Source organism: Sapajus apella, unplaced genomic scaffold (genome assembly GCF_009761245.1).
Source record: "Sapajus apella isolate SASKATOON/1434 unplaced genomic scaffold, GSC_monkey_1.0 scaffold67, whole genome shotgun sequence".
NCBI classification, from domain to species: domain Eukaryota; kingdom Metazoa; phylum Chordata; class Mammalia; order Primates; family Cebidae; genus Sapajus; species Sapajus apella.
The window spans coordinates 9,961,702-9,984,786 of record NW_022437007.1 but is presented as its reverse complement, the minus strand read 5'-3'; the positions used below and the strand labels follow the sequence as shown (position 1 = coordinate 9,984,786).

General features: G+C 35.4%; 1 pseudogene; it reads left to right on the top strand.

Annotated features, from left to right (window-relative positions):
- The first annotated feature begins 9,149 nt into the window (after positions 1-9,149).
- On the top strand, positions 9,150-9,252 carry LOC116530569 (annotated as a pseudogene).
- Positions 9,253-23,085: the final 13,833 nt, after the last annotated feature.

Here is a 23,085-nt window from a genome sequence, read left to right as displayed (position 1 = left end):
CTCTCCTGGAAGAGGCAGTACCCAAAAAGTGTGGGTTTCAAAGCAGCAAAAAAGTGTCAGTAAATATTTATCTTGTTATCAATTTAACTCCATCTTTGTGTTCAGGATTATTTCAATTCTTTTAATTTCGTTGAGATTTATTTCATTGCTTAGCATGTGTCGTAACTTGACATATGTTATATGTACTTCTAAAAATATGAACATGAAGTTATAAAGTAAATTTTTATATAAGTGTCAATGAGAAGAAATTTGTTGATACTGCTATTTAAGTCTTCTATAACATTTTGGTTTTCTGTCTGCTTGTTCTACAAGTACTGAGAGAAGAGGTTGAAATAGGCAACTATAATTGTGTATTTGTTTCTTTCTCATTTTACTATTTCAGTTTTTTCTTCATGTATTTTGAAACTTATGTGAAGCGTATTAAGCGTGTGCATTTAGAATTGTCAAATCTGAATAAATAGAACCTTTATCTTCATTGATGAAGTCCCACTTTGCCCATGCTAAAATTACTTGTTCTGAAGTTTGCTTTGCCTGATATTAGTTTTCATGAAATTTGGAAACCCTGAATATATTGCTTTAAGTATTTTTGCTGTTTCTCCCCATCCTCCTTTCGGAACTGCCATTGCCCAAATGTTTAGACAACTTGATGTTTCTTCACAGGTCACTAAGTAATTGTGTGTAATTAGCCCTTTTTCTCTATATTCTTCATCTTTGCTGGTTTATATTTCCTTATCTTTAAACTTACTGTGCTGCTTATTTCCTGCAAAGGCCAATTTGCTGGTAATTTCATTTAGTGACATTTTTATTTTTAATACTGTATTTTTCATGTCTAGAAGTTACTTTTTTCATATGTGCCATTTTTCTCTTAATTATGAACACTAATGTTTCCATTGACAACCCTGAGAATATTCAACATAATTGCGATAGCTTTCTTAATATTCTTGTGTGCTAATTCTATCATATCTTTATTTCTGTGTTTCTATTCTCTGATATTTTCCTGATTATGGGCCATATTTTCCTGCTTCATTGTATGTCTACTTATTTTTTACTGGATTCCGGACAGTGTGGATTGTTCTTGTGTGTGCCAGATTTTGTTGTATTCCTTTCAGTAGTGTTGAAACATTTTTGGCAAGCTGTCAAGTTACTTGAAGGACAGTTTGGTTCATTTGAGGCTTGCTTTTAAAGCCTTTTAGAAGGCTTGTTTATAGGCATTACCCTTGGGTTTATTTAGACTCCACTTCTATGACGTGAACAATTTAGGAACTTCACTGACTGTCCTGTGAATACAGTGAGTCTTTTCAACTCTGTTTAGTGGCAACTCAAATACTCAAAAGAGCTCCTAGTATGAGCTCTTGGGAGTTTTCATCTCTGGCAACTGCTGTTTCCAAGGAATTTGTCTTTGGTTGTCTCATGCGATCTCACCTTCTGCATATACAGGTTGGTTTTTAGTCAAGACCCAACAGGACCCCATGCAGATTTTGTAGCTTTACTCTATCCCCAAAATCTAGACTGCTTAATCTCCCCAAGCTCTGGTCTCCATCTCCTCAAGTCAAAGACCAGTGGAGGAATATCACACTCTCTTCTATCATCTTGAAATTTTCTCCTGGAAGAAAGATGATGAAATCATAGTGCTTATTTCAATGGTTTATTTTGTCTGAGAGACAAGTCCTATACTTTCTATTGTCTAGTATATAAGCATAGTTTTTTTCTATATTTTATTTTATTTTTATTTTTATTTTGCTTAAAACAGAAAGTTGATTCCAGACACTATTGCTTTCTTTTTCTTTCTTTTTTTTTTTTTTTTCTTTAAGATGGAGTCTTGCCATGTTGCCCAGGCTGTTTGTTCCCAAACTCCTGGGCTCAGGTAATTCTCCCACCTCGGCCTCCCAAAGAGCTAGGATTATAGGTATGAGCCACTGCACCTGGTATGAAGCTATTTCACATCGAAGCAGAAATGCTGCCATCAGTGATTTTAAAAATAACATTTCTGTTATGAATTTTTTATTTTTTATAAACTTTAGATGTACAAGTAGGGCAAACTTTTTTCTTTTAACACAAAGAATGCTAACATCCACTTGTCATGAAATTTTGCCTGAATGCAGTTCATTACACAGATGATTTTCTACATCTTTACTCAACTTGAAACAATGTAATTGTTCAGTGGAATAGATGGAGAATTTTTTAGATATGTTATAATTATACTTCTTATACAAGTTGACAAGATAATTTTTTACTATCTTGTATGGCCTATACTTTTTCTGATTCTGTTATTTTGTAATAAACAATACAGTTTTTATCCTTCTGACTATTTTATTTCTAATATTTCAGGGAAAAACTGAGGTTTCCTAAGTCTTCCCTTAAATCTTGAAACTCTAATACATATATTTGATGGCGATTTTTCCTTTGCAAAGTCTTCCAGTTAGGATTAATGTTTTTACAGTTTTTGTATTAGAATAGGCATGTTAGTAGCTGTCCATCTGTATGCAAAATAAGAACACCCAATTTTAAATATTTTATTGATTATTGACATTTTTAATTTATATTTGACCTTTTAAAACATGTTTATTTCTTACATATAAATAGATTATATATGATATAATATCTGTACATTTGAACTGATAAAATTATATTTTATTGCTGATTCAAGTAAAATAAGTAGTCTAAAACTCAGTGATTAGATTTTTATCAAAATGGTGAGCCACTGTTAGTAAAGTTGAAGACATAAACAAATTACAGTTTTTCCTTCTTTGTATTACTAGAAAAGTCAGAATGATTAAAACTGTGCAAACATACTTTGTGCTTTTTACATGACAGGGAGGTCATTTCCAGGCTCAACTATAGGGTCACTGTAGGCTCTTCACATGCACAATTACCTGGTAGTGCATTCAAGAGTTACATAATACATGGATAACTTCTTATAGTGAGGAATTGTCCTGACACCTTCAAGATATCTAGACTCTTTTGATCTCATTCACTAAACGATAGTAGTACCCTTTAATCTGTCCATCACTGTGGCTTCCGAAAAACCCTCACAAATTTCTGAAGCACAGAATAGAGGATGTTTTTACCAGTGGTGTGAAATATTCAATGAGTTAGGGAGAAATAAATGTTGGAATATATAGCATATGCCAACCATTCACCTGTCTCCCTAAGGATCTTCCATAAAAGAGCATAAAAAAATCCTTACTATGGTCTGAATATTTGTGTCTCCTCAAAATTCACATATTGAAATCTTACCTTTAAAGGTGATGGTCTTAAGAGGAGGAGCCTTTGGGAGACAATTAAATCATAAATAGGATTCGTGCCCTTATAAAACAGTCCTAAGGGAGCTTTTTGCTCCTTCCACCAAGTGAAGCCACAATGAGATGGTATCACCTGTGCACCAGAAAGTGGGTCCTCACCAGACACTGACTCTGCTGACACCTTCATCTTGGACTTCCCAGCCTCCAGAACAGTGAGAAATTAGCTTCTGTTGTCTACAAACTACCCAGTTTATGGTGTTTTGTTTTAGCAACCCAAACAGACTAAGACATTCCACACCAAGACATTGACAAATACATTAGTGGGACCAGCACTAACTTCCTTAACACACATGGTAGGGGTCTTCTTTGTAGAGGAAGGATGAACATGAACAGGTTGCCATTAAAATGGGCTCTCTGAATTCAATGGGGATGATGGAGTGTCCCAGTCAAAGAATCCACAAAATAGAACTCGACTGTCAGGGGCACAGTGAGTGTGGTTTCCCCAGTAAGCAATAGAACTAAAAAAATAGGCATAATGGTTTGTTCCACAGAGAGAATAACTAAATACTAATTAATCATGGGCTCCTTAAGACCAAAAGAGTTATCAACCTTCTAAGGTATTATCTAAATTAAATTGTGTAACTCCTTGATTCCCACCACATTGCTCCACCCTACTCCTCCAATCCCCCAGAAGAAAAGGATTTTAAAAACTAGGTATAATTTGAGTTAGTTACCATGTTTCTAGACTCCGCTGATCTTAGTTGTATACACATTTATCCTCTTCAGAATTTAAGACAAATTGCACTAACTACCCCTAAAAGCAATATACATCTGTGACTTGTGGGTGTATTTAAATTTCATAGGTAACACAAAACTTCTTTTGGTCATGTTTCCCAAACTAATTTTGTGATAATTCAGAAATTTGTAAAGGGGCCCAAAGAAAGAGAAGTTTTTATGGCTGTATCATGGAATAATGCAAGCCAACGTCATTTGGTTCCTTTTTAAATTATACTTTAGGTTCTGGGATACATGTGCAGATCATGCAGGATTGTTGCAAAGGTACATACCTGGCAAAGTGGTTTGCTGCCTCCATCCCTTCGTCACCTATACCTGGCATTTCTCCCCATGCTATCTCTCCCCAACCTCCCCACCCCCTGCTGTCAGACCCCAGCAACAAACTCCAGTGTGTGATGCTCCCCTCCCTGTGTCCATGTGTTCTCATTGTTCAATATCTGCTTATGAGTGAGTCAACAGAGCGAATGATTTTTTTTTTAATTTTCTTATTTTTTCGATTTCCACGTGAACGATGTTTGGTGTCTGTGCTATGCAGAGCCTCTCCCAGGCTACAACAGGAGAATCACAATGAAGTTCTCTGGGGTTTTAAAGCAAACTCCTCTTGCTCAAAAAATATTATTTTAAAATATTAAATTTTGAACAAGAATAATTCTTCTTGGTTTTAAATAGGAACTTGGAAGAGAATGACTATCTGAACATGGGACATAGGGAGAAGAACATTCAACTTAACTCAAGCTCCCCATCATGAGCTGTTTTAGTTTGTTTTTGGAGGAGGGGTTGAGATGAAGTTTCACTGTGACACCCAGGCTGGAGTGCAGTGGCAGGATCTTGGCTCACTGCAATCTCTGTCTCCCGGGTTTAAGTGATTCTCATGTCTCAGCCTCCCGAATAGCTGGGATTATAGGCACCCAACACCATGCCCAGCTACTTTCTGTATTTTTAGTAGAGATGGGGTTTCACCATGTTGGCTAGGCTGGTTTTGAACTCCTGACCTCAGGTGATCCTGCCTCAGCCTCCCAAAGTGCTGGGATTACAGGAGTGAGCCACCGGACCTGGCCAAGCTGTTCTAGTTTTATTACTCTGTTAAACTATAAGTTTGGGTATTCCTCGGAGCACTCCATCATCAAATAAATGTGTTAAAAATGATTCTGTGGCCTGACAAAGTAATGAATATACAAATTGTATTAAGCAATTGACTGACTCTCTGTGTTGTGCCTACTTGGCTAAACAAATGCCTCTCTTTCAGCACATGTTTATGACCTCACAGAAGAGTTCTTTATGACCTCAGGGCTGAGGAGGAAATATAGGGGTTTTATTTCCAAATGACTTTGCATAATAAACTGTATCCATCCAGAAATGAGATGCTGTTGCTTTCATCAGCTAAGGAAGACTGTAAGACAGCCTGGAAGGAAATACACTCCAAGCTGAGCAGACCTTCAAGTGGAACATCTGATTTTCACTGTTGTTTGTTTGTTTTTCTGGAGGACGAGATGGCCAGAGGCATGGATCTACGTACATTTATGGGCAATTTTTAACAATTGTGTTAAAGGGATTAGAGAAATAGGGATAAGGGGCTTGCAAGAGGAAGGCCTCAATAGTTGTTTTACAAAGGGCCCAGAGAGTGAGAAAATGAGTGAACCAACCATGTAAACCCTTGCTCCAAGATAGAAAGCATCCAGCAATTAAGTAGACAAGACCTCCTGCTCTGCAAAGTGCTTGCTTACTGAGTTCATGAATAAAATGACAGCAGTGGTGAGGATTACACATGGACTCAACAACATGGACTGCCCTGCAAACACTATACCCTCAAAAACCAAACCCCACACCATATTCTAAGCATATAGACAAGCTGTTTACTTCACAGTGAAAATAACAACTATAAGTTTCACCCTTAGTAAGCTCCATCCCCTCTCTTACCTACAAATGTATCCATGTCACCCTTTTCCCTCCTGTCTCCCCTTCAGACTCAGAATAGGAGCTGTCTGCCCAGTTTAGGAATAAGACCTCTCCTTTACTCTTGATGATATCTTGTTCCATTTCATTCAAGGCTTAGCTATTATTCCTTGTACCCTTTCTACAGGTCATTTTCAGGCACAATGACGTTCCATCTTATTTAACAAGAACCCTTTCTTGATGCTAAACCCCACTTCTAGCATCAAATAATATTTTTCTTTTCATATCCAGATAAAGTCCCTTGACAGGCTGGCCCACCCTGGTTGTCTCTGCTTTCATATAACCTTTTACCCTGAAAATCCAAAGTTCATCGTTGTACCTATTCTTACTAGAGACATATAGTATCAAGTAATTATTAAACGCAGAGAAATCATTTCTACTTGGAAATGTTTTAAGGTATCTCAGATTAGACTTGGAGAAACCCATACTACTCGTACTTATTCCAAGGCGAAAAAACAAAGCTAAGTATACACTCTCAGCCTATAAGTAAATTTGGGTGAATTCCTCTGTTCTAGAGATCCTCCAGAGTACACATTCTCTCTGGAAAGATCTATGAAGCTGAGGCCCTCAAAGCCATAAAAAAGGTCTGAGACCTATTTTCTTCCATTGGCTTTGTAGGCAGTGGTTTCATATACTAAGTACAATCATTATTTCTTAGTATTTTATTTGTCATACTGAATAACTGAGAATCATTCTCATATGTTGTACTGTATGAGATTTTATTGTACAATCTATTTGTCCAATTATATCTAGTAAAATGTAATACAGATTATTATTAAACCTATGCAAGTAACTGCATTGCCATGAAAAGTAAGGGGAGACAGTCAAAATGTTTGTTTCTGAATTCTGTCAGTGAAAATCAGATACTCTGGAAAAGATATATTTCATTTTATTTTTAAATGTGTAGTCCGCTAAATTGAAGACTATACATACATATTAGACATAATTAAGAATAAAGAAACATAGCTTCTACATATTTTCCTTAAGAGACAAAATCTTTGAAAAAAAATCAATATTCCTAACAAGGAAACAAGATTAAATGTCCCTTATCAGTTTACTCTGTCCTATGCAGTTAATTTTTCTTCCACTGGATCCTGGGTCAGCCCTCTGCTTTCATGAAGTCATCTGCTTCTGGAATCAAAAGAGCCACAGAAATCTTGACTCAGTCCCCTGGCATAATTTCAAAGACATACAAGGCAAGTCTGCCTGGAAATCTGTGTGTAAGTGTTTATTCTCTGAATTATACATTGTTAAGAGTTTCTATTACAATCCCTTTCTTAAGGCTCTGAGACTGTTCTTGGCCAAAGACAAAAATTCTGGTCTCAGCTAATAGCAGGCTATAAGGCTCAGAGTAAAGCTTATAACTGCAGATGAGACAGACTGGTATAATTAATTTATTGCAATAATCAACAATATTGGAATGAGAGTAAAAATCCTCTGTTAGGTACAATATATATATATACACATATATTAAAAATAATACACACACACACACACACACACGCACACATATATATATATATATAAATATATATACATTTTTTTTGAGACAGAGTCTTGCTCTGTCACCCAGGCTGCAGTGCAGTGATGCAATCGCAACTCAGGTTCAAGCAATTCTCCTACTTCAGCCTCCAGAGTAGATGGGACTGCAGTCACCTACCACCATGCCTGGGTAATTTTTGTATTTTTAGTAGAGATAGGATTTCACCATATTGGCCAGGCTGGTCTCAAACTCCTGACCTTGTGATCTGCCTACCTCGGGCTTCCAAAGTGCTGGAATTACAGGCATGAGCCACTATGCCTGGCCAACATATATTTTTAATAAAAATTCTTTCAATATTTCCTCTTAACATAAAGACATATTATGATAGTAAGGTCATTAAAACACCTCCAAGGTCTTCCAGTCTATTCTGTAATCTCTGAAAAATTTATAGTAGTAATATTTTAGCCATAAACAATTATCCTTTAAAATCTCTTCCCATGGAATTCTTATAATACTGTACAACTTAAGAAATATGGAGCATTAAAAAAACTTATTATTTCTATATCACTTTCTTCATAATGCAAATAAACAATTTTTTGACTCCCTGGAAAAAGCCTCAAAGTTACTTTTAAATATTAAATAAATGCTTTTTTGTTCTAAATGGAGGATCTAATTTTGGTACAACAAAAATCAAACAAGTTTTTAAAAGTTTCTTGTCATTTGATTAAGTGAGAATCATGTGTGCCTGGTGAATCATAGCTGGCTATTTAGTCAGTGTGAATTATAGTATTTTAAGTAAGCATAACAGACAGTCACACCATTTACTGTAAGAAATAATAGCTTTTTCAGAGGTGAATGAAATGTGTTCTTCTTTTGTTTTGTAAATAATCAAGGACATGATAAAACATATACATGTTTCCGTCTCTGAAAAGTGACAAAAGCAAGAGAACACATTCATTAACAAGACCCGGGCGCGGTGGCTCACGCCTGTAATCCCAGCACTTTGGGAAGCCGAGGCGGGTGGATCACGAGGTCAAGAGATCGAGATCATCCTGGTCAACATGGTGAAACCTCGTCTCTACTAAAACTACAAAAAATTAGCTGGACATGGTGGCGCGTGCCTGTAATCCCAGCTACTCAGGGGGCTGAGGTAGGAGAATTGCCTGAACCCAGAGCGGAGGTTGCGGTGAGCCGAGATCGCGCCATTGCACTCCAGCCTGGGTAACGAGCGAAACTCCGTCTCAAAAAGAAAAAAAAAAAAAAAAAAAACAAGACCCAAAAGTATCGCCACTCTGTAATATACTAAGAAAGTGACATGTGTTAACAACTATGCCTTATGACCAAAGTATCAGTGTTCTTTCTTACTTAAAAAGTTATCCAGAGATCCAAAGATTATTTATTAACTAGACTTAATATTAGTCCATGGTTATACAGTTGATTAAGAATCTTGGATATCATGTTTTAAACTAACACATTAGAAAGCATGAGTCAGCTTACATAAAACAATTTGTCACACTTGTGACTCAGTTTAACACAGCTTTATATTAACCATAATGATAAAGCATATTTTAGCTTATTTGATTAGTAAAACAGTGTAAGAAATTTAGTAAGTTCAGATGAACTAGTGTCAACTAATGTGAAAACAAACACAAATCTGCAAATCACATCAAGAAAAAGCCATGTGTGTATAAATCTTTTGCCTTTTACTAAAGATTTCCATGGAAAAAACCATGTAGCTGTATGCATTTATTTATTTTTTTGTTTATTTTTTAAATTGACAAATTAAAATTGTATAGATTTGTGGTATACAACATGATATTTTAATATAGGTTTGCATTGTGGATTGGCTACATCAAGCCAATTAACATATGAATTATTTGATATGCTTACTATTTTTTGTGTATGGAGAGAACACTGAAAATCCACTCTCAATAATTTTCAGGTATATAATATAATGTTAGTACTATAGTCATCATGATGCATAGTAGAGCTCTAAAGTTTATTCCTCCTAACTGACCAACATCTTCCCCATCCTTCCACTCCCAGCCTCTGATATTCACTGTTTTACTCCCTGTTTCTGCCAGTTCAAATATAGCTGTGTTTTTAAATCAAACTCATTCAAATAATGTGATTTATCTAAGAATTTACCTGGAGATGTAAACTTGGATTCTTATATAAAAATATTTCTTGGTTATCAGTAAAAAGAAAAAAAAAATCCTTAAAAGTCTAACACATGAAAAGTATGAAAAGTTCAGCCTCTTTATTTTGTACAATTTTGGAGAAACAGATTTATGTTAGTCTTATTATTCTCTATGAAGTAATTAGAACAGAGCTCCTTTAATTAGAGGAGCTTCAAAATCTAATTAATTGGAACCTAATGGAAGTAGGAAATAGTTTGTACTGATGCAACAGATAAAGGCTTTTCTCAGTTACAGATGGGCAGGCACACAACGTGCAGCTCCATTCTCATCTGTGGGTAAAGTAATCACAGAAACTCACTACACCAGATCTCCTTTCTGGCCACAAAATGATTCCTTAATTGATTTGTTTGCACAGATAGAACAAAATAATAAGAAGGTAAATTCTCTACTATTTAACATGAAACAGAATAGATTCCCATCATGTTGGCAGGAATCATCAAAAGGTCAGATCATAAAACTGGTTTTCTGGTAATTGTCGCCATTATTGAGGAATAACATTTTCTATGTGCAAATGGAATGAGACTCTAAGAAAGACAAGAAAGAAAAACACAAAGAAACAAGGCACTAGAGACAAAATCTAGAGAATCGGAGAGGCAGCAAAGGTAAAATTTGATTGCTACTTCAGGAGCAGCTTGAAAGAGAGAGAGTTGAAAGGGAGAGAGAGAGAGAGAGAGAGAGACAGAGAGAGAGAGAGAGAGAGAGAGAGAGAGAGAGAGAGAGAGGCCGCTTAGGCAGTGCAGTTTACTTGGCTTCATTAAATGAATTCACTTGGGCATCTTGGCAGTACCTTCAAAACCTCCAAAGGATAATTCTCAAAATGTAAAAATAAAATAAAAACATGATTCATACAAATATAAACAGCTTGTGTCAAATATTTTCTTCATCTTATCAATGAAATGGTAAGGTGAGTTCAGAAACTATTCATGGCTCTGGTCATTTGCAGTTAATTTCATGACAAATAAGATTGCCAATGTAGTTATAAAAATATTTAATATCATACAGAAAATCAAACCATAAGCTTTATCTTTTCCACTAAAAAGAAATTGCAACTGCACTAACAAAAATATGTAAGTTAATATGTACCCTAAGTCTAGGACATTTAATCTGTTGTCAACAGTGAGCAGAATGAACATTCTTCTAGATAATGAAATAAGCCTTTGGTTGGCCTGGCAAACCATGCTTCTGAATCTCATTGAATATACATACCATCCACTTATTTTTGTGGCCTTATTACAAAGTTGTAAATGTTTTCACATAACACACCCGATAGGCACTTTGACTACAACAGATCTGAAACTAAATCCATTATTATTTTTTCAAAACATATTTCTCTTTTTCTACTTCCTCCTTTGGTTAGTGGCTTCACTATACACTCAATTATATACTCAATGACCGTGTCCAAAGCTTGATAATCAGGCTGTCTCCTACCTAACCCCATTCCTCATACAAAAGGATCACCTGTTCTATGTACATTATTGTTTTCAAAGTTTTTGAGATCTTCTTTCTCAGCTTAATCCTTGCCGTATTTTTGCATCCTAAAGCCTCTGATTCAGTGTTTTCAAACTTCTGTGTGCATCAGAATCACATGAGGTTTGTGGTCTGTAGACTCTAAGATGGTTCCTGATTTCCCCAGTATTCAAGCCCTTGTATACATTTCTACCTTGAGTATGGACGCCATGTGAATTGCTTCAAAACAGTAGAAAAAGGCAATGGTGATGGGAGGTCTTTTCCATAATACGTGACATACGAGTGTAACTTTCCTCTTGCTAGCGGACTCCTTTCCTTGCTGACTTTAATGAAGTAAACCTCTACGTAGAGAGACCCATGCGACAAGGGACAGAAGCAGCTTCCAGGCAACAGCTAGCATGGAGATGAAGCTTTCAGGCTGACAACCCACAAGAAACTGAATCCTGCTAACAGCCATCTGACTTTAGAAGCTGATCCTTTCCCAGTCAAACCTCAGATGGGACCCCATATTTGTCCAACATATTGACCGTAGCTCTGTGAAATATCCTGAAGTAGAAGACCTGGATAAACCATGTCCTCATTTCAGAACCTCTGAGATAAGACATGCTTGTTGTTTCAGCTGCAAAGTTTGTGGTAGTGTTTATGTAGTAATAAATAACTAATAAGGGAACTTTTAAAAAATATAGGTTCTCAGGCCTCTTTAAATGTGGGATGGGGACCAGAAATCTGCAGAGCTTTTTAAAAACTCTTCATATAATTCTAACATTACAATATGCCTGAACAGCGAATCACTGTTCTAAGTCAGATCCCTCCCACTCGTCAAACTTTCACATTGCTACCAGAATGTTCCTACTAAATCTAAAAAATGACCAGTTTTTGTGTACTTTTAACCTCTCAATGACTGCACATTACCAATACAATAATGCAACTAGCTGGTCTAGAGTACACCACCTTCAATTATGCAGGTACTATGTACCTCCTCTGTATAAACTTTTATTATTTCACAAAAGGCATCCTAAACTATGTGGAGTTGGTCCCCTGTGTCAGCATTAACTACGTCTCCATGAATTTGCTAGAGTGCTTCCTCTGCTTAGATTTCCTATCCTCTGTCCTAAACCTCATCTGTTTGTATCTGGTAGATACAAATAAAATGTCAAATCTATGAATCATATATTTATCATAGACTTATCACCTTGTGACATAATTAATTTGTAAAATGTATCTCTTGTCCACTAGATGGTGGGCTTTTGCATGGGTTAGATCCAAACTTATGAATCTTTTAGAGTAGCGTTGTTAGAAGTTATACATCTATCACATGCATAGAGCAAAATTCATGCCACAAAGTTATTATTCAATATAATATAAAACATATATTTGCTTAGCCCTAGTTGCTTATAAAATGCCATACAAACCATCTTGCAGGTGCCCTACTCATTTACATATATATATTTCCTAGTTTAATTTTTATAAATCAAATAATATAAGCAACTTTCATTATTTAAAAGAATTCTTCCGTAAATCCATTGGAAAGCAAAAAATCCTTTTGAGAGCATAATGTTACAATGTTACTTTTGCATATCTTTACTCTTTCTTTTCCTTAAGTTATATTGTTTGTCTTTTCAAGTAGTGTTCATCTGTATTTAGTGATATCAAATTATACATTTGAACAAATGCTTTTCTGTCTCTGGAAGTCGCTGAATATATACTAGAGCTAATGGTTAGATTTTTAAATCCCAGGAGAAAAAGAAAATGCAGCTCAGGCCCATCCACAGATAGACATTCAAATGTTTTAAAAACCAGTGCAATGACTCTGCAAGAATTACATGGGCAACATTTGAATTAGAGTAAAGTTTTAAAAATTCATATTTCAACTTAAATAAAAGATGTATCTTTTGGATGCTCCTAACTGGTAGGAAAAAATGCTAAGATTAAAGAACAACTCTATTAGTTGAGAGTGTGTTAGATGCCTGTTTTCAAGATTGTATTATTTCCTTGGAAAGGTCAAGAATATGGCTATTTGGAGTTCTGAGCTTTTAAGAAGAACACAGTATAGAAAACACATTTTGTAATCAGAAAATAATTAAATAAATGATCAACCACTCAAAAGAAAACAGGCCATGGCCTGTTTCATGGCCACCTTTCTTTTATTTTTGGCTTTCCCCAGCCTGAACTTCCTATAATATATTAGTGAGTAAGGGACAGAGAGTAAAATCAAAGGAGGGTGCTACTTATATATTCTTGTTATGTTCTCAAGTACTGTCATGTTTTAAATTAAATACTAGAAATGTAGCAAATGCAGTTTAAGAACTGGGAATATATATATACATATATATAAAATCCATGATGATTAGCTGAGAAATTCGTTCAATGACGTAAACCAGAATTGCCAAATATCAATAGCAATTTACCTGGAATTTACCTGGGTGCACTGTCAGAGCTTTAATGCATGAGGTTATGTCTATATTGGTCAAATGAAAAGGCAGGCAATTCAATATCGAAGCATTTTTCTTATTAAGGGGAAAATAAGCAAATTGGTGGTTTTTCTATGTTGGCTGTCTCATTGGTACACAAAAAGCGTTTACATGATTACTGTTTGTGTTTCTCATTGTATGTTTTCAATTCATAAACTTAATTATATTTTCAGAATTTGAATTTCATTTGTCAAAAAAACCTACTGTTTCTTAATTATCACAAACTTTTATTGCTGAAAGAGACTTTTAATGTTATCTATTTCATTGTTTCTCAACTAGGTAACTGTATGGTCAATTGGGAAAGACAAAGCGCCTTTGCGTTTTTGGAAACCCCTAGACTAAGGGAGCAGAGGAGAGGCAGGACAGGAGGAGGTGGAGGAGAGAATGGAGATGCACTCCTCAGAAGGTTGTAGGGAAAAACAAAGCCACAGGCACTTTGCTGAGTGGATCTTTGTTTGGTTAATGCTAGCTCCACATCTCATTTTCAGGTGAAGTGAGGGCAATAAAATCTCATATTCTTTGTCCAATAAGAGGTACAAAAGCAGAGGCATTCCCTAGCCAAGAAAATGTTCAACCTTACCACCTAAATGTAATTCTCATAATCAAATTGTAGCTTAATTGGAAGGCTTTTCTTTCTTTCTGTTCTCACTTCTCTAAACTTATATGAAAACTTTTTCATTTTTTCAGACATCTGGCAAATGCAAGTGAGGTATACTGAAGTACATAAATCTAGATGCCAAAACACATTTCACATTAATCTTCTACTTCTAATGGGAAAATACAATTTATTGGAGGTAGATACTTATGTTTTCTCCTTCTGTAACTAAATGGCAAACCCTTGTTTATCTTTCAAATCCTTGCCTGAATATCATGTCTACATTCTCAGTTTTCCTAGAGAAAATTAACCATGCGTTTTACTTTGCTGAACTAAATTTATGGGTTGTGGACTTTCTAATGCTGCACTTGTAACATTTCAACTTATTTTTCACATGTCAGCACTGTAACTAGACTTTAAGCCCTTTGGGGCAAGAACTGTTACTCTTACTTCAGGGACTGATAAAGTGGCTGACACATAGTATATGCTTCATAAATATTTTCTTTTAAAAGGTTGCTTGATGATTTGGGGGGCAATATAGATTCTAGAAATCATTTACGTTTGATGCATTTTAAAGTCATCACTTTATGCATCACTATATGCAAAATATTCTCTGAGTGAATTTTTTGGTGATACTTTCATCTTAGCTTTCTGTGTCCAGTATTTATAGCATTTTTCTGTCAGGTAGAGGCATCAGTATTCTCTCATATCCATTTTGCCTTAATCATGAAACTGCAAAGTAATTTTGGATCACAAGTGCTGTCTTTCAAAACAGGATTATTATAGTATTCAAGACAGCTGCCAGAGATGAACGCACTTGCTTTGCTTTGTAAGCTGACCTGTTGATGTAACCTGTGGTTTTATATTTAAGAAGGTATAAACAGTTTGTAATTTTATATCTGTTAGAACCTTCTACAACTCTAAGAGTCTGGCAAATAGAAAATAATTTCTATTTGAAATTATGTCACTTACCTGATTAAGGTAAGGATGTATTAGTGAAGACATTGTGAAAAAAAATCTTAGTAGCTTGCTCATAACCATTGTAATCATTCCACAGGATAATTTATAATACTTAGTTTACACTCTTGATCTAGGTATTCATGATAATTTTCTAAAACAAAAAGGAATCTATTTTTAGTCCGCACAATATGCACTTTTTTATAGACATATCTTCCTGTTAGTAAATATGTTTAATATCTCACACACGGTTGTAGTATTTTCAAAATTGATTAAGAGCTTTCCACTTGTATACTCTATCATTGATTCATAAACCCATCAATGAGTAACCAAGAGTTTAGTAAATGTAACTCGAAAATATGCAAGACCTCAAGAGAGGCACAGCTCTTATGACTAAAATTATTGTGAGAGTAAACCATTTTCTCAGCTACGAACCTCAGGACAGATAGTGTTTTCTAGAGCCAGTCTCTGGAAATGAGGAAGAAGAGAAGGATCATTGCTGTGTACGTCGTAGAAGGAAAAGGCCCAGGGTTTCCTGCTGTGGGTAACAACCCATTTAGATTTCCATTTACCTGGAATATATTTTTGGGTATGAGTGTCCATTTTAAGTAGGTAAGAATGGAGTAGTAAGGAAGGTCACAATAGTTTTAAAGAAATCTGGTGTTTGAGAGTAAATATGTCATGAGAAGGGATTATAGGATCAAGCAAGGGTATTTAATTGAAAACTGACGAGTAGAGGAAGAGGCAAGATGTCCATCTGATAATAATAACCAGTATTTTTGACAGCTTACTCTGAGCCAAATGTGAAACTCACTAATCCTAGATACTCTATATATACTATCCCACCGTATCCTCACAACAACTTTATATGTTCAATACTATTACCCCACTTTCACAGGTAAAGAATGTGAAGCCCAGAGAACTTGTCCAAGTAATTTGCCCAGAAGCCTAATGGCTAATGGGTGGCATAACAAGTATTTAAATCCAGGCAGGCTAAGTCCCCAGCCCATTTACATGTAATCATGAGACCACCAGCTGTCTCTGTTAGATGGGTGAGCCATTATGTATCCAAGGTGCAAGCAGGAATTAACTTCAGAATTAAAGTCTCACCTGAGGAATGGGAGCCAAGGAGAAATGGAAGGATTTGTGCCCTTGAGTCAGAGGAAAATCTACTTTCCTTTGATGTTGGGGAGGATAACTTGTACCTAGAAGAGGTGGTGAAAACAAGAAGTAGAGACTTGTTCAGTATTTTCTCTAAGAGATGTGCTGCCCACCTATGCATGGCAGTGATGGAACAGAGAGTAGGACATTACGAGAGATTAATAGTTCATGCATCTGTATTTACCAATTAATAGGAGAAATATTTGGAACACTCACTACCTCTTTCTACCTCTCTAGTACATACAAATGTATGACAGACATTTATTGACATCTCTGTGTAAGAGGCACTGTGCTAGATGTTGATGATGCAGTGGTGGATGAAACAAACATGAAAACAAACACAGAAGAAACAAACACAGAACCTGTCTTGTGTTCTGAAAGTCTTGCTGGGAAATAGGTGTTCATCAAGGTGTAAAGTAATCACATAAAGATGTGAAATTGAAAGTGCTACAAGTGTCAAAGAGAGACGCACAGAGCTAAGAGCTCTCTGATATGGAAATTTAACCTGCTTAGCATGCTAATGGACTGTTTCTCTAGGGAAGTGAGTCTCTGACTTTTTAAAAAATATACATACAGTGTTTGTCAACTGTACCTCGATAAAGCTAGAAAACTAGAAGTAAATGGTACACATTTTTGTTTGTGCAAGATGAATAAGTCCTAGCTACTGTGCAGCATAGACTTTATAGGAAATAATATTGTGTTTTATAATTTTTCTTCTTTTTTAAGTTTTAGGTTCAGGAGGTACATGTGCAGATTTGTTTCATGGGTGAATTCCATGTTGTTGGGGTTTGGTGCACAAATGATTTCATCACCTAGACAGTCAGCATAGTGCCTGGTGTAGTTTGTTGACCCTCACCCTCCTCTCACCCTCCATCCTCAAGTAGGACCCAGTGTTTTTTGCAACTTCTTTGTGTTCAAGTGTATTCAATGTTTAGCTCCCACTTATAAGTGAAAATATGCAATATTTGGCTTTCTGTACCTGCATTAATTCACTTAGGATAATGGACTGCAGCTACATTCACTGCTACAAAGGACATGATTTCATTCTTTTTATGGCTGTGTAGTATTCCATGGCGCATATGTACCACATTTTCTTTATGCACCACTAATGGGCATCTTGGTTGATTCTGTATCTTTGCTACCGTGAGTAGTGCTGCAGTAAATACATAAATGCATGTGTCTTTTTGGTAGATAATTTATGTTCCTTTGAGCATATACCCAGTAATGAGATTGCTGGAAGAATGGCAGTTCTAAGTTCTTTGGGAAATCTCCATACTGCTTTCCACAGTGGCAGAATCAATTTACATTTCCACCAACAGTATATAAGCATTACATTTGCTCTGAACCTCTCCAGTATCTGTTATTTTCTGAATTTTTTTTTTTTTTGAGACAGAGTCTTGCTCTGTCACCAGTGTGGTGGCACGATCTTGGCTTACTGCAACCTCCATCTCCCAGGTTCAAGAGATTTCCCTGCCTCAGTCTCCTAAGTAGCTGGGATTACAGGTGCACGTCACCATGCCCAGCTAACTTTTTGTATTTTAGTAAAGACAAGGTTTCATCATATTGGCCAGGATGGTCTCGACCTCCTGACCTCATAATCTGGCCACCTTGGCCTCCCAAAGTGCTGGGATTACAGGCATGAGCCACTGTGCCCAGTTATTTTCTGACTTGGTTATAATAGCCATTCTGACAGGTGTGAGATAGTATCTCATTGTGATTTTGATTTGTATTTCTCTAATGATTAGTGATGTTGAGCATTTTTTCACATGCTTTTTGGCCAGGTGTATGTCTTCTAACTACAAAATTAATTAAGCAGAGAGATGTATCCTGAAGAATTTACATTGGATAACTCATATCTACAAAGAATTTTGTCAGTGGAAACTGAATGTATTTTAACATTGAATCTGTAAGAGCAATGGGAAATAAAGATCTCTACAGCAACTTCTGAAGAACATAACATGTCAATCTGAATAATTCAGATTACGTTCTCTCTCTTTCCCTCTCCTTCTTTTATATTTATTCCTTTATGTATTGGCATATTAGCAAGATATTCACCCATATAAGTTCTTCTTAAAAGTAGGTATAAATGAAAAGTATTTGGGGAGGTTGATAATTGCAGATTGCGTCTCTCATGCTAAGAGATTCTTTGGCCTTCATGTCTGGGGCAGAGACCTGGAATCTGCATAATTGCAAAGAACACCAGACAATCTTGATGAAGGGAACCAAATTCTAGCACCATAGTTGAACAAACATGCCCAATTTTTTAATAATTTATTACATGTTTTTATTTTATTCACTATGCTTATTTAAATATAATCTCAGTATTATAATGTAACCTATATTTTATTCCATTTATTAATATTACCATCTTAGTGGTATATAATATAACATACAATCCACTTAATATGAGACAATATTTACATTTTCTGTATGCTTTCCCTGTTTCAGGTAAACTCAATTAAGTAATTCACATCCCCAAACAAAACGATTTCTTTATCAAATTTAGATGTGCTAGCAGACCAAGAGCAAGATAAATGAACCAGTCAAAAGCTTTACTATAGCTATTTTTAAAACTGCTACGAAAGAGAAGAAATCACAAAAAGTTGCCAGAGGACAGAGCTGTTAGAAGATTATAAGTTTGTCAATGTGAAGGAACAGAAAAAAATTAATACACTCATGTAGTCACCATCCAGATCAAAATAGAGAACATTTCCAACATCCTAGATGACTCCCTCTTGCACCATCCTTGTTAGTACTGTCTCTCAGAGGTAACTGTGATTCTAATTCCATAGATTGCTTTTGCCTATTATTGAAATTCATGTAAATGGAATCATACAGTATAAACCCTTTTTGTCTATGATTCATTTGTGCTGTTGCATGTATCAGTAGTTCTTTTTATGCTGTATAAAATTCCACCATATGAATATACTACATTTTGTTTATTCTCCTGTTGACAGACATTTAGGTTAAGTTTTTAGCAATTTTGAATAAAGCTTGTATGACCCCCTGAAAAAAAAAAAGAAGAAGATTATAAGTTTGTATAACGTTAGCTTTTAGTTGTTATTGTTAATAAAATAACTCAGTGGTGCTAAGGAAATTGTACAATGGATTCCAGAAAATGAATGTTTTACTCAAGTGTCATCTACATGTTAAACGATTAGATTGAAGATCTTAGTAATTATTTCTAAGAATGAAAAAAATCATAAATGCATGGTAATATGGTCTTCAGAAGCTTAGGAGATCTTGCTGCTAAAATCCAAAATGAAACTAAACCAAAATTATACTCCTTTTACATCCTGGTTGGTGCCTCACATTTTATAGTTAGAGTATTCTTTTCTCAGCTTCACTTTTTCTGCTTCATCTTTTTTTCCCCTTTTCATGTTAGTGACACCTCAGCATGAATTACCTTAGAGGCTTTCTTGAGAGTAGGTTATCATGGAGGGAGGGAGAGGATAAAGCACCGAAAAGGAAATTCACATACTTTACCCTTTAAACTTCGAAGGAGTCATAGATGGTGGAAAGATGCTGAAGGGAACAGCCAAATGGTAACATAATTATCTTGAACAGAAATGGTATAATCATGGGCTCAAAGGGACTGAAATTGAGATAGATTACAGATTGAAGTCAAGGGAGTATGAAATGGCAGGAGTGACTGAAAGTAACTAGGGCTCAGAAACATGTTCCATGTCTTTCTGAGCATAGGATTTGAATTATGTCTGAAATTGTTTTGAGTAGCAGTTTGAATTAGGGAAGAGAAAAAGGCAACCACAAAGCCTTTTAATAAGAAAATATGGAAGGTGTGTAGGTCCTTGACATAGAGAGTCGTAGTCAAGAGTGGTGAGGCTCAAGTAACAGAATCACATGTGGTCTCTTGAGTACCTTCCAGATGTACTAAAGACGACTTTCTGGGACCGGGGGGATCCCATCGTCCGTAAATTTATAAAGCACCTCTGGTGATTCTAATGTGGGCCATCAGCTCAAAGGAACTTATCTAGGCTATAAAGTTTGAGGGAAAGAATTGTGTGGATGGGACAGTAAAATTCCTATTCATTTTAAGAGATGTTGAATTAAATAGCTAATAGGTTGAGTTCTACACTTCACTTTTCCAGAACTATCTCTGTTAAAAGAAATTGTGCACAATATATATTATTTTCATTGCTCAAAATAATAAGTTTCAGAAAATTCAAAAAGAAGGATGGAGAAAGAATATAGCATTCATGGCATAAATACAGTTAGCTTTTGTATGTATTTCATCTCAGTTTTTTTTCAGTCATGTTTAAAAATATGTGATTATAATGTTCATCCAATTTCATATCTTGGATTTAAAATAAATATTCTTTTTATGGTAAACATTTTCCATTTTATATAGTTTTTCAGTAATGAGATTAGTAGTAATGTCATATTTGAATGACTATTAAATTATTTATAGGCATCATATTTCTGAATAAACTTAAGGTCACAAATAGGAACGTAACATAATTTATGCGTTGTCTTCTCTACTGTTCCTTAAGTGCCTGTATGTCCCCTCTTTCCCTCCTTCCTTCCTTCCTTTTTTTCTGGGGCTTTCCTTCCTTCTTACTTCCTTCCCTTCTTTCCTGACTAGGGGGATCCCTCTGTCATCCTTGCTGGAGTGGGATGAAGCAGAACAATTCAAAGAACTCCATAAAATACGTATGCATGCCAGCACATATATATATATATAAGCTTTTATTAAACTCTTTCTATAAGTGAAAAAGATAGATTCCTAATAGTAACTTCCAATGAAAAACATTGTTGTGGGGTAGTCATATGTTAAGGAACTAACATAAATATCTAAATTAAATGGTTTCTCCATATGTGAACAAAATATAATATTCATAGGCACGGCCTGAGAGCAAAAACTTCATGGTGCCCCCACAGGCCAAAAGAAGCACCTAAGACCACAACTTACCAAGTAGATAGGTCCATTTGAAAAACATACACATAAATTAAAAACTGTATTATTTTAGTCTTAAATAAATACAGCTACATACGAATGAGAGGTATGTGTGCCTGGTGGGCTCTGCACAACTTCTCACACCACTTCTACTCTCATTTCCTGTTCCTTGCTGACTTTTCATGAGGTAATTTCTTTTTATCACAGCAACTATTTCTTAAACCAAGTTTCATAAAAATATGTCATCGAAAGGCACATAGCACAATTTTACACTGACACTGTGAAATTGGTCAAGCTGTACTTTGTATAGTGCCTAATAGATATCAAATATTGGTATCTAACAGATATTGAGCATGTCTGGTCTTTCCTCTAAAACGTCAAATACCCTATAAGCATTCATGTGAATTTTCTGTGGTGGCCTGGGTTACATCAGGGCAAAATCATGAATCATGGGCTTAGCATCATCTAAAAATTTTAATTTGTTCTACATGTTTCACAGTTATGGGCCTGATGAAAGCATTAAATAGTATAAATATGAATAAATAACCTTTTTCAGTGGAGTCAAACCAAATAGCAAATTAGTAAATTTCACAATTAATTATATATATATAATATATATCTTTAAGTTATATATATATACATAAAACCATGTTCAACTTTTAAAGTTGTGTGTATTTAAATACAATTTTATAAAATATTTAATAACTTTAAATTTATATATATAATGTTTAAAATTAAGTAGTATCCCTATGATATAAAGTACTATATATGATTTTTTTTTTAGTTGGGGAAAGTTAAGTGATTTTACTGACTTTCAGTGTCAGACACCCTTGTCAAATTTAATATATGCCTCTTATTTTACAGTGGAGAAAACTGAGGTTCAGATAGATTAAATGACATTTGCAAATCACATAGCAATTGACTCACATGTTCAAGACAGTGCTCAGACCTTCCAAGACCAAATTCTATGCATTACTCAGCAATAGGGTCAATAGGGTCATGTATACAATACAGGTAGGTCTCCACAGTTTCTTCCTCCTGGGCATACTACTCAATGAAAGTAGTATTGAGAATGTGGTAGTTAAATATTGAAACTGGCTACCAGGAAACCTTGTGTTGTCTTCCTGCCTAGGGTTTTAATTAGTTTAAATAACATTCAGTTTAAGTAAACCAACACAAGAGTAAATCAACTTAAAACCTACAGTCTGGAAGTAGAAATTTCCTCCTAGTGTAACTTTTGCTTTTTGTAAATTGTGTATGTGTACTGATCATCATTTTCATCTAAGTGCACACGTTGCAAATACCTTCTATTTTCATTGTGTATTCTTACATAATGGGCTTCTATTGTCAGAGAAGATTTTAGATTTTGCAGTCTCTGGCTCTGATAATCAAATCACCTGCAAGCCAAAGAGTAAAACTGTCATTGTGAAACTTCAGGGGTGGATGGAAAGTTGCTCTTTAATGCATGTATTGAACAAACAAACAGCATCTAAAATATAGTATAAGGCCCTATGAATACAGCTAACAAGGGACATGAAAGACCTCTTAAAGAAGAAATACAAACTACAGCTCAAGGAAATGAGAGGATGCAAACAAATGGAAAACATTTCAACCTCACGAATAGAAAGAATCAATATCATGAAAATGGCCATACTGCCCAAAGTAATTTGCAGATTCAATGCTATTCCCCTCAAGCTACTATTGACATTCTTCACAGAATTAGAAAAAAACAACTACTTTGAAGTTCATATGGAACAAAAAAAGAGTCCATATAGCCAAGACAATCCTAAGCAAAAAGAACAAAACTGGAGGTGTCATGTTACCTGACTTCAAACTATACTATAA